Source organism: Equus asinus, chromosome 2 (genome assembly GCF_041296235.1).
Source record: "Equus asinus isolate D_3611 breed Donkey chromosome 2, EquAss-T2T_v2, whole genome shotgun sequence".
Lineage (NCBI taxonomy): Eukaryota > Metazoa > Chordata > Mammalia > Perissodactyla > Equidae > Equus > Equus asinus.
Genome location: NC_091791.1, coordinates 164,852,105 through 164,865,949, shown reverse-complemented (window position 1 = coordinate 164,865,949; position 13,845 = coordinate 164,852,105). Strand labels below are relative to the sequence as shown.

Sequence of the window (13,845 nt, the reverse complement as noted above, 5' to 3'; positions counted from 1 at the left end):
TATATATATATATATATATACACCCAACGAGTGGTCTTGGGTCTCTGAACTTTGGACCCCGGGCAGCGACCTAGGATCAAGTAAAAGCCAAAAGAAAGAACACCTTACGTAAGATAATTCAGAGCCTCTCCAACTTGTTGGAAGGGTTGGTTCACATTCCTCGCCTCACTGTTTTAAGAACCGATTTCTTTAAGACGGCTTATGAGTTGAAAGTCTCGACGAAGCTGAGTTTTTCTTTGGGACAGGTGTAAGGTTTAGAGAAAGGGACTCCAGAAGACAGAGAACGGCGGAAGAAACGGGTGAGCAATGGCTCGGTGGGTGGTGGCGAACCACAAAACAGCAGCTCCTCCTTCGAGCCGGAATCGAACCAGCGACCTAAGGATGACTACGTCAGAAAGAGCACTACAGTCCTCCGCTCTACCAGCTGAGCTATCGAAGGGAGCATGTAGACAGTGCTTCTAGAATCCTCTATTCAGGACACGGATAAACAGAGCAGAGTGAGGGACGATGTTCTAGTTGCTGATGAGCGCACACCGCGGAGTAGCCAGCTTGTGAGAAAGTCCTGCGCTCGCAGTTCTGGGAACAACCCTTCTAGAGGTGGAGTCTCCTCCTTCACCGAGGGTCTTCCAAGCAGGGCCAACCCGTGGGCTCTTCCCCGGCGCCCCTACAACTTGTGCATCCCGAGACCTCCCGCGGTGGGGGGATCTGCTCGCCAGGGGGCTGCTGTGTTCACGTAGCGCGGGGGCGTCCCAGGCACGCTCTGTGTCTAGAGTGCGAGCGACCACCGGGGCACGGGGGAACTGAGACCTGAGGCGGTGGGAGACACAATTCAGACCGCGCAACTGCGAGCCAGAGAGAGGGGCGCAGGCATGGACCTCTGCTCCGCCCTCACTTCCTGTGCCCGCTCGGAGGCCAGGCGGGTCTGCACTGGCGCGCGGGACCCTCTTCCGCTTCTGCGTCCACAGCCTCGGGGAGGGAGAGGAGGTGGAATACAACACGTACGGGCAAGCCCAAGGTTTCTGTGAGAATTGACTTTTAGAGAAAACACTTTAAGGTTTTTCACAGAGGAAGCCGCAATTTCTTTGAGTCAGTAACAAACTTAGTGACCCCTCATTTTGCCCGCTGAGATACTGAAGCGTTCCAAAACCCACTGAGACCTGAAACCTCGCCGGACAGCCTATGCTGTCCCGGACGCCTAACCCGGGCGGCTGGTGGAGGAGGACCTTGCTCTGGGCTCCAAACCTGCCCAGCGCGGGTGCTGAAGGCTCGATCCCGTTCTCTTGCCCCACCGCCTTCCTGCCCGCTCGGGTTCCGGCGGCCTCGGGGCTCTCGCCGCGGATCCGCAAGGCCAGGTTCGTCCGCGGAGCCTGGCAACGCCTCCTGCCGTTGTAATAGATTCCAAGTTCCAGGCGCAAATCTGCACCTGCGCACTAACACAGGGGCCTGAGGAAGGCGATCTGCTCTGAGGGTGGTTGTTCCAGAGGTCCCCGCGGCAAGAGAATACAAAGCGCCGAATTTCCGCAGGGGTTAAAGTTACCGTCGGCAGAGGGGCGAGGGGTGAAAAGAACACAAAACAGTAAGGAATGTCTTACAGGCCCCAGCGAGATTTGAACTCGCGACCCCTGGTTTACAAGACCAGTGCTCTAACCCCTGAGCTATAGGGCCTTGCGAACAAGCTCTTTCATTCTTTCTCAGAAAAGGAAGGGTTTTATGCTGGGCCTTCAGTGTATCTAAGTATAAGAGGCAAACAAAACCCGGACGTCGTTTCAATCTGTTTCCCAACTATTGGAACTCATCTGCAGGCTCCTGCTGGGGAAAGCGCGATATGAGGTCAGTGACAGGGACCACTACTATTTTAAGAGTGGCGAAATCTGCCCAACACAAAACAGTCCAACAAAGTGAAAGCTCCTTCGTTCCCCACAGATTGTGAAAATCAGAAGGAAAACCTAGCGTAGAGGAAGTTGCCTGCCACAGATCTCTTAGCTGAAACTGGGACATTCGCTCTTAGTTTTCTCCTTGACTGAGGACATCCACCAACTTGCAGCCGCCTGCCTCAAGTTCCTTAGATGTGGGGACCTTTGCCACAGCTCGAGTCTCAGCACCAGAGCAGGCATTCATGAACTCGCTATTTAATTCATCCCTGCATTCAACAAACACTGAACTCCAATTCTGAGCCAGGCTCTGCACTAGGAACAAGGCATCCAGATACAGTCTTTACCTTCAAGTCACTGTTACCGTCTTGTGAAATAAAAGAACTTTAGTTTTCACGAAAGAGAACAATGAAAAGTAGCTGTGCCAAGTTGAGGGAGCTGCGGACGCTGCCAAGGTTGACGAATTTACAGAGAGCCATCACAGAGGCAGGCCTTCAGGAGGGGATGGGACTTGAGCTGCCCTTGAGGGGAGGTTAAGATTTACACAAGTTTGGGGGCGGGGTGACCTCTGGTAGACGAAAATTTAGGAGCCAAGTCTGAGAGAAAGACTGAGGCATTCAAGGCGCTGGGGCAGATGTACACCCTCCTGGAAGTGAGGGAAGATAAGAAGACAGATTAGTAGGAGACTGAGAGATTTCTGGAGTGAAATTGTGCCCTTTTAAAAATTAAAAATGGAAACTCACCAGGCATGGATATGCAGAATGAATTGAAGGGAAGAGAAACCAGGGTCAAGGGAATATCAGAGATTGGTCATGGTGCTGATACTCAGTCATGGGACTGGAAAGGAAGGAATGAATGAGAGAGATATAGGGAAGGCAGTTTCTGCTGAGGTCAGATATGAATAAAGAGGAAATAAGACAATAAGGAGTCAGGGAGGACTCTCAAATAGCATACCTTGAAGAAGCAAGAAAATAGTTGCAGAAAAAAAAAAGTCTCAAGGAGAGATGGATCTTTGGAGAGGGCAGAGAGGTGAAGAAGTGCTACGGTTGGGTAGGCTGAATTTGAGGTGAGGATGCAGGAGATTAGGGGAATTATACAATAGCCAGAATACCCTTGTGTCTAGAGTTCCATAGATTGATAGGTCAGGGTTAGATCAAATTGCATAAATCACCCATTGAGTTAGTCTCTAAGAGTTATGTGCTCTTGAAGGAAGAGCATACAAAGAGAAAACAGCAGATGCTGGCGCATGAGCTTTCTGAATAGCCCTGTGGCAGGCATTTGTCAGAGTGGGTGTCCAACAGTTTTTAAACATTCTCCTTACATTTGGTAATTTCCCATGTTATAAGTAAGTCTGTCCTAGAAAATTTGCTTTCCCAGCTGGCAGCTGGGAGTGGGCATGTGACCTGGGTTCCACCCATCAGATACATCCAGGATGATTTTAGCTTAGAAGTGTAAAACAGGAGTAAATGATCCCACAGGGAAATCCCTGTTTTTCCAATGGTGAAGGTGTCAGGCTCTTGGGTATGGGATTTGTGAAATCTGTAGAGCGTTGTTTTTCTTCAATTCTGGAAAATTCTCAGCCACTGTCTTTTCAAATGTTGTTTTCGCTCTATTTTTCTTTCTCCATTTACGAAACTGGAATTAAACATATGTTAGACCTTCACACCCTGTCTCCATTTCTTTTAACCTCTCTTCCATGTTTTCTTTTTCTCTCCATGTTGCATTCTGGATAACATGTTCTTACCCATAATCTACTAATTCTCTCTACAGTTTTGTTTAATCAGCTGCTAAATCTACTCACTGAGTCAATTGTAATTATAAATAGTCGTTTTCAATTTCAGACGTTCTATATGATTCTTTTTCAAAACTACTAGGCCAAATTGGTTCCCAGTTTTATTGAGATATAATTAACATCACTGTGTAAGTTTAAGGTGTACAGCATGATAGTTTGACTTACATATATTGTGGAATGATTACCACTACAAGTTTAGTTAGCATCCATCATTCATATAGATAGAATAAAAAGAGAAAGCAAAAAAGGAAAATGTTTTGCTTTGTGATGAGAACTCAGGATTTACTCTCTTAACAATTTTCATATATATCATGCAGCAATGTTAACTGTAGTCATCATGCTGTACATTACTCGCGCTTAAATTTTTATTTATTTTGTAACTGGAAGTTTGCACCTTTTGACCACCATTCTCTTATTTCTCCTCCCACAACCCCCTGCCTCTGGTAACCACAAATCTGATCGCTTTGTCTATGGGTTGGTTTTGTTTTCTTTTTTTAAGATTCCATATATACATGAGATCATATGGTATTTATATTTGTCTTTCTCTGTCTGACTTACTTCACTTAGCATAATGCCCTCAAGTTCCATCCATGTTGTTGCAGATGGCAGGATTTCCTTGTTTTCTATGGCTGAGTAATATTCCATTGTATATATACACCTCAACTTCTTTATCCATTCATCCATCAGTGGACATTTAGGTTGCTTCCCTGTCTCGGCTGTTGTAAATAAGGCTGCTATGAATGTGGGGAAGCAGATATCTTTCTAAGTTAGTGTTTTTGTTTCCTTTAGATGTATTCCCAGAAGTGAAATTGCTGGATCATATGGTAGGGCTATCTTTAATTTTTTGAGGATCCTCCATACTGTTTTCCGTAGTGGCTGTACCAGTTTACAATCCCACCAACAATTAGGCTAAATTTTGTAATTTCCTATTCCTTGCAGATATTTTCCTGCTTGTCTTTTATTTCTTTAAGCATGGTATTTATAGTTGTTTTAATATCTATAACTGATAACCCGAATATTATTCTATCTGTTGTTTTGTTGATTCTTGCTCACTTTGTTTCCTTGTGTAATTGGTCATCTTTGAATGTGTACTGCTCAATGTCTTTCCAAAATTATATGAAGTAAATTTTGAGGCCAAAATGAAGGTGTCTTCCTGACAAACAAAAATATTGCTTTTGTTTCTCATAGACACCTGGAGTGTATCAACCCAGAAGGACCCCAGAAAAGTTCATGGCCAGACATTCCCTCGGCCTCCAAGGTGATGTAAACCTAAGCTGCAAATCAGAGAGAATGCAGACCTGTGGTCACAGCTTCTCAGGAAAAGTTGAAAGCTCATCCTTTCTATTTTTCCTTGCTAAGCTCAGCTGATTTCTACTGAGCTCCACAACAATTATTGGAAGTGGGAGGATAGAGGTAGGTTCACTTCTTGTTCATCCTTACCTTATGGGACTAGCTGTTTGGAGTCCCAACTTAATATTTGGGAGAGTGTCTGATGGGTGCTGGGTCCTGACATCTATCCCTCTTGTTTCTCCCACCCAAAGAGGCTGCCAAAACTATAGCCCAATTGTGCAGCAATTAGCAAATGTCTTCAGAGCTACAAAGATCAACTTCCCTTACATCTTGGATTTCATCTTTCCCTTAGATTCTGACCTAGTAGTTGCTTACTACCATATCAGTACTTTGATGGTTTTAAGGAGGTTTGGTAAAATCTTATCCAAAATTTTTATCATTTTTCCTCAAGGAGGTTGGTCCAAATTAATTAGCCCACAATTACTAGAAAGGAATTTGGAGTTGTAGGAGCTGTAACATCAGTCATATTCCACCACATGGACTGAGAAGCATAGAAAGGATTACTATAGAAAGAGCATAAGGGAGAGAGTGCCAAGGCACAAAAAAAGAGGAGAGGTGATAGCAAGAAGGGGAGCCTGAATACTTTCCAAATCTATAGCTGTGACCCACTCCAGAGGCCTCAGTGTGTTCCACTCTTGGAATGTATGAGACTTCCCTGAATCCTTATAGGAACCCTTCCTTTTTATTTTAGCAAAAATTATTTTCAACTTAAAATACTCCTAACTAACACTGAAGGTACTCTCAGTATGTACCTCTCTATCTTACTGCTTTTATCTTCTAATAGTCAGATCAACATTTATCAACTGACGGTTGTATATTGGCAACAGATTGCCCTGTTTAGATCTTTGTTCCAGTCAACTTGGTCCACTTATAATTCCCCAAATATAACTTGCACCTTTTTCAGTTGTGATCATTTGCTTATTATTTTTTCAACTAGAATGATTTCCCACTTCTCCATACTTATCAAACACTACTTATCCCAGAAAGACCATCACAATGTCCTTCTAATTCACAATGCCTTTGTTCTTTAACAAATAGATTTCATCTCTCCTCTCCTCTGAATCCCATGACATGTTTTTATCCTTACTGTTCCTTCCTCTTCACTTGCACACTCAAGAATCTGAACAGGACACACGTAATAGAGGTGACCCATGGCACCTAGAAGTAAGCAGCCACACTGACATTACCTGTTCAACATATATTTAGTCAATTATGAAAGTATCAAATTGTTCTGTTCTCCTTCCCATATTTCTTTATCTTGTATGAAAGATTCTCAAAAGATAATGCACATTTTAATTTGATTTTTTAATCTTCCAGAACTACTTCTGAATTGTAGTTTCCTCTCTATTCCCATATCCATCTTTTTGAAAATGCTACAAAAGATACAAAGAAAGAACTGAATGAGAAGGCAAAGAAAAAGGGAAGGAGACTCTACTGTGCTTAGAGATGGCTGTATTTTGCTTTTAGAATTGTGCTCATTAGTACGGAGTCCTCAGCTTATACCTCTGCTCCTTGAGGGGAAATTGTATGGCTCATTCTTCTGGGTCTCTAAAATACCTAGCAAAGAGACCAGCACTTGTCAGGCATTAATAAGTGCTTGAAATGGAGAGAAGACAAATGCATAGGCATGTGCAGAGAAAAGAGGAAATTACTACCCACAGAAATCTGGAATATCATAGGATCTTTTAGTTTCTTCTTCCTGGAATTCTTGGTAAAACAAGCACTAAAAATCTCTAAAGGCCTTCCAGCTCTCATCTAGTTTAAGTATAAATTCTAGGAACCTAGTCTGAATTTAGGTGCCAGTATTTATGTAGTCACTAAATGGTGTACCAGCTACCAGCACAGAGGTGAATGCCCCACCCACCCAACACACACACACACACGGTATACACACACACACACACACACACACACACACACACACAGAGTATCCTTACAGCAAAGGGGAGAAATTACCTTAAAATAAACATATGGTTACCTATTGAGAGTGAGAATCTGGTTACCTATTGAGAGTGAGAAGCTCTAAGTGATTGTCCTGAACAAAACACTTGGTGGAATCAGTTTAACATAGCATGTGCATTCAGCACTGCCAGGGCAGGTTTCCTTGGAAATGTCTGACCTCCTTGGTCAGGCCATTGTGTGGTTTCAGACTCTCAAGGAGATATACTTTCCAGTGAGAGAAGCCCCATTCTGTCCTGCTCAGTGGATGACCAGTAACACCCACCTCTTGACTTTTCTTCAGACCAGGGTAGTGCTGAATGTGGTCTGAGCTGCATCTGGCTGCTCTCTGGTCTTGGCAAGTAGGGTGTCCCCTGAGGGAAGGCTGAAGGGAGATTCCTTGGATCACAGCTTCTACAAGTGTCTGCTTGCCTAAGGCCTGGATGTAATGGCCTTTAACTCCAAGTAAATTGAGCTTAATTGCAGGATTTCAGCAAAAGAGATTTCATGTTTTTAGTGCTGAGTGTGTGAGGACACTAAGATTGGGTGATGAGAGGAGAAAAGTAAATAAAAGAGTAGTAAAGAATATCACAAGACTTCCCAGAAACTTCACCTGAGATAGGCAACAATGGAAATGCATGTCCTCTAAAAGATGCGCTATTTTACACTTTGGCACATGATAAGGGTATGATTCTCACTTTGGGCATCAGAGGGCCAGGGTTCAAACCTGTATGATCCCACCTTGTGAAACCTACAAAACACAGGGATGACTTTCCAAGTCTTCATCTCTGTATTTCATGAGTCCCCCTCTTTTGAACCCAATAACCTTGTAGGACTGTCCTGTCCCACCTATTTTCTTAGGAGATTCAAACTTTGCAGTATCCTAAACATATAAAGCAGAAATGTGGCATATATCCTTAGATAGCTCAGCCAGAAGAAGGGAGCACCGTAGTACTTATGGTATAGCTATCCTTGGGCTACTGGTTCCATCACAAGTTGGGCATGGGTTTCAACTGACTTTTTACAAAAGCTGATTGCTTGTGTTTTAAAGGAATTGTTTTAAGAATTGAAAAGTCAAGTCCTACCCTACAAACATTTGCCTGGTGCCCAGGAATTCTTGCTGACTTATTCTGCTTTCCAAGCCCCTTTAAATGTCACCTACAGATTACTATGGTCTGTGGAAATGTTTCTCCTGCTACCATGCTTCAGACCTTCCATTACTGTCCTCTTGCCTTTGATTTCTTTCTCCCTGCACTGCTCACAGCTGCCCACCTTTCTTTTTATCAGGATCATCTTGTAAGTACTTCTGTCAAGCAAATGAAGCATATGCCAAGGTGAACAATGCAGGAATGCAGAGAACTGATTGACTGGCTGGCTGGCTGGTTGGATAGCTCATTAGAGGAAAAATATTTATTGATGGAACTGAAGGTCTTAAATATCCAAAAGAGGAAACTTGAAGGGTATCATTAGCATCCTCAAATATTTGACAAGCTGCCATGAGGAAAGATGAAATAGAATTATTCTTTGTGATAAAATATAACCAACTCTCAAGTTACAGGAAATCGTTGTATATATTTATATATGCATATTATACATATATATGTATATTTGTCTGTATATGGATATTTATATATGATATATATGTATCTATATATCACACACATATGTATATACTTCCTCTATTTTATGCCAAGTCCATAGAGGTGAATGTCAGCCACACTGTAGGCTCAGAGCCAAACTAAGTGGTTTGATATTCTACTTCTTGCTTCTCCCCACCTCTAACCCATTTGAATTGGAAGAATTTTTAATTCCTTCCTTCTGCTGACTTTCTCTTTGGCCTCAAGTACAACCTCAAATATAACAGATGGTCAGAAAGACCTGATATGTCTGGAGGGCTTGAACAGTACCCAAAATGGGCTGAAAAGAAGTTTAGAAGAACAGTTGAGTGGGTATGGGAGGGTTGTTTATTTTCTCCAGAATGACTTTGCTTCAGGGCAAAACATTTAACTCGATTGGAGTCCAAAGATTCTCTTGAACTAGAGAGGTCAGAGTGAGATTTCTCAAACAAAAGAATTGGGATAATAGAGTTAACTGTGGTTATTGGGTCCTAAAGTGTGGACTAACCAAAAGTGGAGATGAAGACTTGGGAAGCTGCCATTTTTTGAGAGATCAAATGAGTTTAACAAAATTGAAGGATGCGAGATGAACCTATGAAAATCAATTGTACTTCTATATGCTAACAACTTTTGATGCAAAATAACCAATAACTATCCTACAGATAAGAGAGATAAGGTAATTTGTACGTGAGGCAGAGTGAGGATTATAACCTGGGAAGGCAGTTTCCACAAAGGAAGAAATCATTCTGGAGAAGCGTAGTTTTCAGTATAGTCTTAGACATTTTTGGAACAAAGAACATATATTAAACATGCCCAGGATACATATTCATCAAAGTTTCAAAGAGGTATTCAGTTGCAAATTACCAGGTCAACATGACCCTGATGTCTGGGAAAAGGAACTTATCTTCAGGAGTACTAACAGCTATAAGGCGTTACCAGTACTCCTATAGGCATTAGCTATAGGGCATTACCAATACTGGCATCATTGGAGGGGAAGTATGAATTCTTATCTTAAGAGAGTGCATTCTTTTACTTTGAGATAATTTTTAGTCCACTCTTTAATGGTTAAAGCAGATGTACAATGTATCTTTGATAGGCCATAAGCTTTTGTTAGTTCAAGCCAAATTTGTTTTGAACCAGACTAGCTACCCATATACCCTAATATGTAGAAATCTCTTGTCAAAACAAACAATCAAAAATAGAAAATAAAAAATAACATTTACAATAGCACCAGAAATGTGAAATACTTAGAGATAAATCTGACAAATATTTGCAAGCATATACACTGAAAATCACAAAGTATTTCTGAAATTAAAGAAGGTCTAAATAAATGAAGAGGTATACACTGTGTTCATTAGTCAGAAGACTTAGTATTGTCAAAACATCAATTCCCTTCCATTGATCTATAGATTCAATGTAATCCCAATAAAAATCTCAAAAGGATTTTTTGTAGAAATTGATAAATTAATTCTGAAATTCATATGGAAAAGCAAAGAGTCTTGAATAGCTGAGACAACTTTGAAAGGAACAAAGTGGAGGACTAACATTACTTGATTTTAAAATTTATTATAACGCTATGAAGCTGGGTACCTGAGGGTTACTGTAAATATTCAATAAGAACATGATTACCCTTCACCTTTGTTCCCAACACAAACACAGATGGAAGGAAGTTAATCCACAACACATCACTATAAGCTTGTTAATTTGCTGTTTTCTTGTTTAACCTGAGGGGTGACTCAAAGGTCACATGGATTTATGAGCTTGTTTTGCAGAAGAAAAAGAATGCCTTTAAGGAAGTGATGACCACCAGATAACCAGCCCCCAGCTGCTGTTGATGCCCAGAAATCTTGTTGCCCAAGGGCTTATCTGGAGTGAAAGAAACACGGACTTCCCCTTTGTTTCTCAAAAACTCCTTTTCCCAAGCCCCTTAGCTGTATAAAGACCCCTACTTTCTTCTTTCATTAAGATGGATTTGAGAGAACCTATCCTCCTGCCTTCTTGTTTTGGTCAATTTGAATAAACCTTTCTGCATCTCCAAGCACTGGTGTCTCAGTGATTGGCTTATTGTGCATCTGGCACATGCACTTGAGATTAAGAGGTTTGGTATCAGCTACAGCAATCCAAACAGTGTGATACTGGTGTAAATAGAGACAAATAGATCAAAGAGGAGAATAGAGAGTCCATAAATAAACCCATTCATATAAGGAAACTAATTTCTAACAAAGGTGCAAAGCAATTCAGTGAAGAAAGAATAATCTTTTAAAAAAATGGTACTGGAACAATTAGATACCCATGTGCAAAAAAAAAATGAACTTCAATACATTCCTCATATTGTATATAAAAATTAACTCAAAATGGATCATAGACCTAATGGTAAAGCCTACAACTATAAAACTTCTCAAAGAAAACATAGGAAAAATCTTTGTGACCTGGGGTGAAGTAAAGATTTTTAAGCTATTATTCAAAAACATAACCATAAAAGAAAAAATTGATAAATTAGACTTCATTAAAAATAAAATTTTCCACTCATCTAAAGATACATTTCAGAGAGTGAAATGACAACTACTGACTGGGAGAAAGTATTTGGAAATCACAAATCTGAGAAAGAACTAGTATCCAGAATACATAGTTTAAAAACTTCTCAAAAGTCAATCATAAGAAAACAAGCAACCCATTTGATTGAAAAGTGAGCAAAAGATTTGAACAGATACTTCCCAAAAATGATATATGAATGGACAATCAGCACATGAAAAGATCCTCAATATCATTAGTCATTAGGAAAAGGGAAGTTAAAACCATAATGTGATACCATTACAGAGCTATTAGAATGCTAAAATTTAAAAGACTGACCATACTAAGAGCCATTCACTACTGATGGAAATGTGAAATGATACAACCACTTCAGAAAACAATTGGCCAGTTTCCTAAAAAGTTAAACATACATATAATCCAGCCATTTTACTCTTGGATATTAACTCAAGAGAAATGAAAGCATATGTCCATACAAAGACAGGTACATAAAAGTTTTTAAACAGGTGAAGTTTTAAAAGACAGGTACATAAAAGCAGCTCTATTTGTAACAGCCGAAACCTGTAAACAATTCAAATGTTTCTCAAATGAATGAATTAACAAATTGTGGTACATCCATACAGTAGAACACTACTCCACCATAAAAATAAACCATTGACATATGCAACAACACGGATGAGTATCAAAATAATTATGCTGAGTGAAAAATATCAGATAAAAAAGAGTACATAGTGTATGACTCCATCTGTATTGAATCCTAGAAAATGTCTAGGAATTGGGGGAGAGGACAGGGAGGGATGGAAGGAAGAAATTACAAAAGGGCAAGAGGACACTTTTATGGATGATGATTATCTTGATTCCCTGCTGATGGTTTCACAGTTGTATATATATCTCAAAACTTATCAAATTGTATAATTTAAATTTGTTCAGTTTATTGTGTGCCAAGTATACTTCAATAAGGCTGTTTTTAAAAAAAAAAACAAAAACGGGAGTTCATCTGGGATATGAACGGAGATGAGAGTGTGGGCAGGAATCTCACATCTTAGATGAGGATCCTTACCTTAGACCAAAGAACCAAAGAGCTGAGCACTAGTTAAAGCTTAGTCTTTTAAAGGACATGCATTTCCACCCCCACTAACACCATGCAGTTTTTGTGGGGAGTTTTGTGGTATTCTTCTCTCCACTGTTCATTCATTCTTTTTCTTAAAACTTGCTTTTCTTCACACTTAGTGCTAAACATTTGACATCTCTTTCCCTCAAATTCTGAAAATGAGCTCAACCTCTAAGGGTGGGAAACCATTACAGGTAGACCTTGGGCAAGCAGAACTCTGAACAAGCTGAAACATAAGGAATCTTTTCTTTGTCTCCCCTCTGGAGTCATTCTGCTTTTGTGACTCAAGAGCTGATAGGGTTAGAATAATGACCACACCCAGCATAGCCATGGACCTTGGCCAAGAAAAGCCAATAGGAAGAGGGAATTAGTCACCTATTCAGCAGGACACAGTGGAGCTTCTCTCAGTGGAAAGTATGTCTTCTTGAGGGTTTGACATCAAACATTAGACTGAGAAGGGAAGTCAGACATTTCCCAAAGGAAATCTGCCCTAGCAGGCCTGACCGTATGTGTTAAACTACTCCAGGAGGTGTTTTATAGAGGAGAATTTCCTTCAAGGTAGGCACTCTCAATATGTAGCCATATATTTATTTTCTCATTTTTTGTAAGGATACTGTGTGTGTGTGTGTGTATATGAATGTGCATGCATTGGACAAGAGCAGGATAACTCTGTTCTGGTTCTGGTTACACCTTTTAATGACTACCCACAGAAAAATAAGAACTGGTACCTGGATTCAGACCTGTTTCCTGGAATTCATATGCATACATTACAATATCAGAGGTTGAGTGAGGTTTGAGATTACCTGAAAATTTCAGGAAGAAGGAACTAAAGAATTTCACAGTGTTCCATGTCTCCATGAGTAGTAGTTTCCTTTCCGCTCTGCACATGTTGGTTATTTGAAAAGATAAACAAAATCAACAAACTCTTAGCTAGACTAAGAAAAAAGAGAGAAGACTCAAATAAATAAAATTAAAAATGAAAGAGGAGAAATTACAATGGATGCCTCAGAAATAAAAAAGATCATAAGGAAATATTACCAACAGTTATATACCAACAAATTATATAACCTAAAAGAAATAGATAAATTCCTACAAACATACAACCTACCAAAACTAAATCAAGAAGAAACAGACCCCTGGTCCCAGCACAAAACATCAAAAAAAGAAAAAAGAAGAGATAGAAAGCTTGGATAGATCAATAACAAATAAAGACAATGAGTCAGTAATCAAAACCCTCCCAAGAAAGAAAACCCAGGGCAAGATGGCTTCATGGGTGAATTCTATCAAATATTCAAAGAAGAATTAATACTCATCCTTCTTAAACTCTTCCCCCAAATAGAAAAAGATGGAACACTTACAAACTCGTTTTATGAGGCCAGCACCATGCAGACACCAATGCCAGACAAAGACACCACAAGAGAAGAAAACTACAGCCCTATATCTCCGACAAATATTAATGCAAAAATCCCCAATAAAATACTAGCAAACTGAATTCAACAGTATATTAAAAGGATCATACACAATGACCAAGTAGGGTTTAACGCTGGAATGCAAAGATGGTTCAACATATGAAAATCAATCAATGTGATACACCACATTAACAGAATGGAAGAAAAAACACATGGTCATCTCAATAGA

At 40.4% G+C, this 13,845-nt stretch overlaps 2 non-coding genes across 2 annotated transcripts; both read right to left on the bottom strand.

The window, feature by feature from the left end:
* Positions 1–347: 347 nt before the first annotated feature.
* Positions 348–439, bottom strand: TRNAY-GUA (transfer RNA tyrosine (anticodon GUA)). The gene is given in 2 exon segments: positions 348–383; positions 403–439. It is a non-coding gene; the product is annotated as a tRNA-Tyr (tRNA).
* Positions 440–1,592: 1,153 nt separating this feature from the next.
* Positions 1,593–1,665, bottom strand: TRNAT-UGU (transfer RNA threonine (anticodon UGU)). The gene has a single exon. It is a non-coding gene; the product is annotated as a tRNA-Thr (tRNA).
* Positions 1,666–13,845: the final 12,180 nt, after the last annotated feature.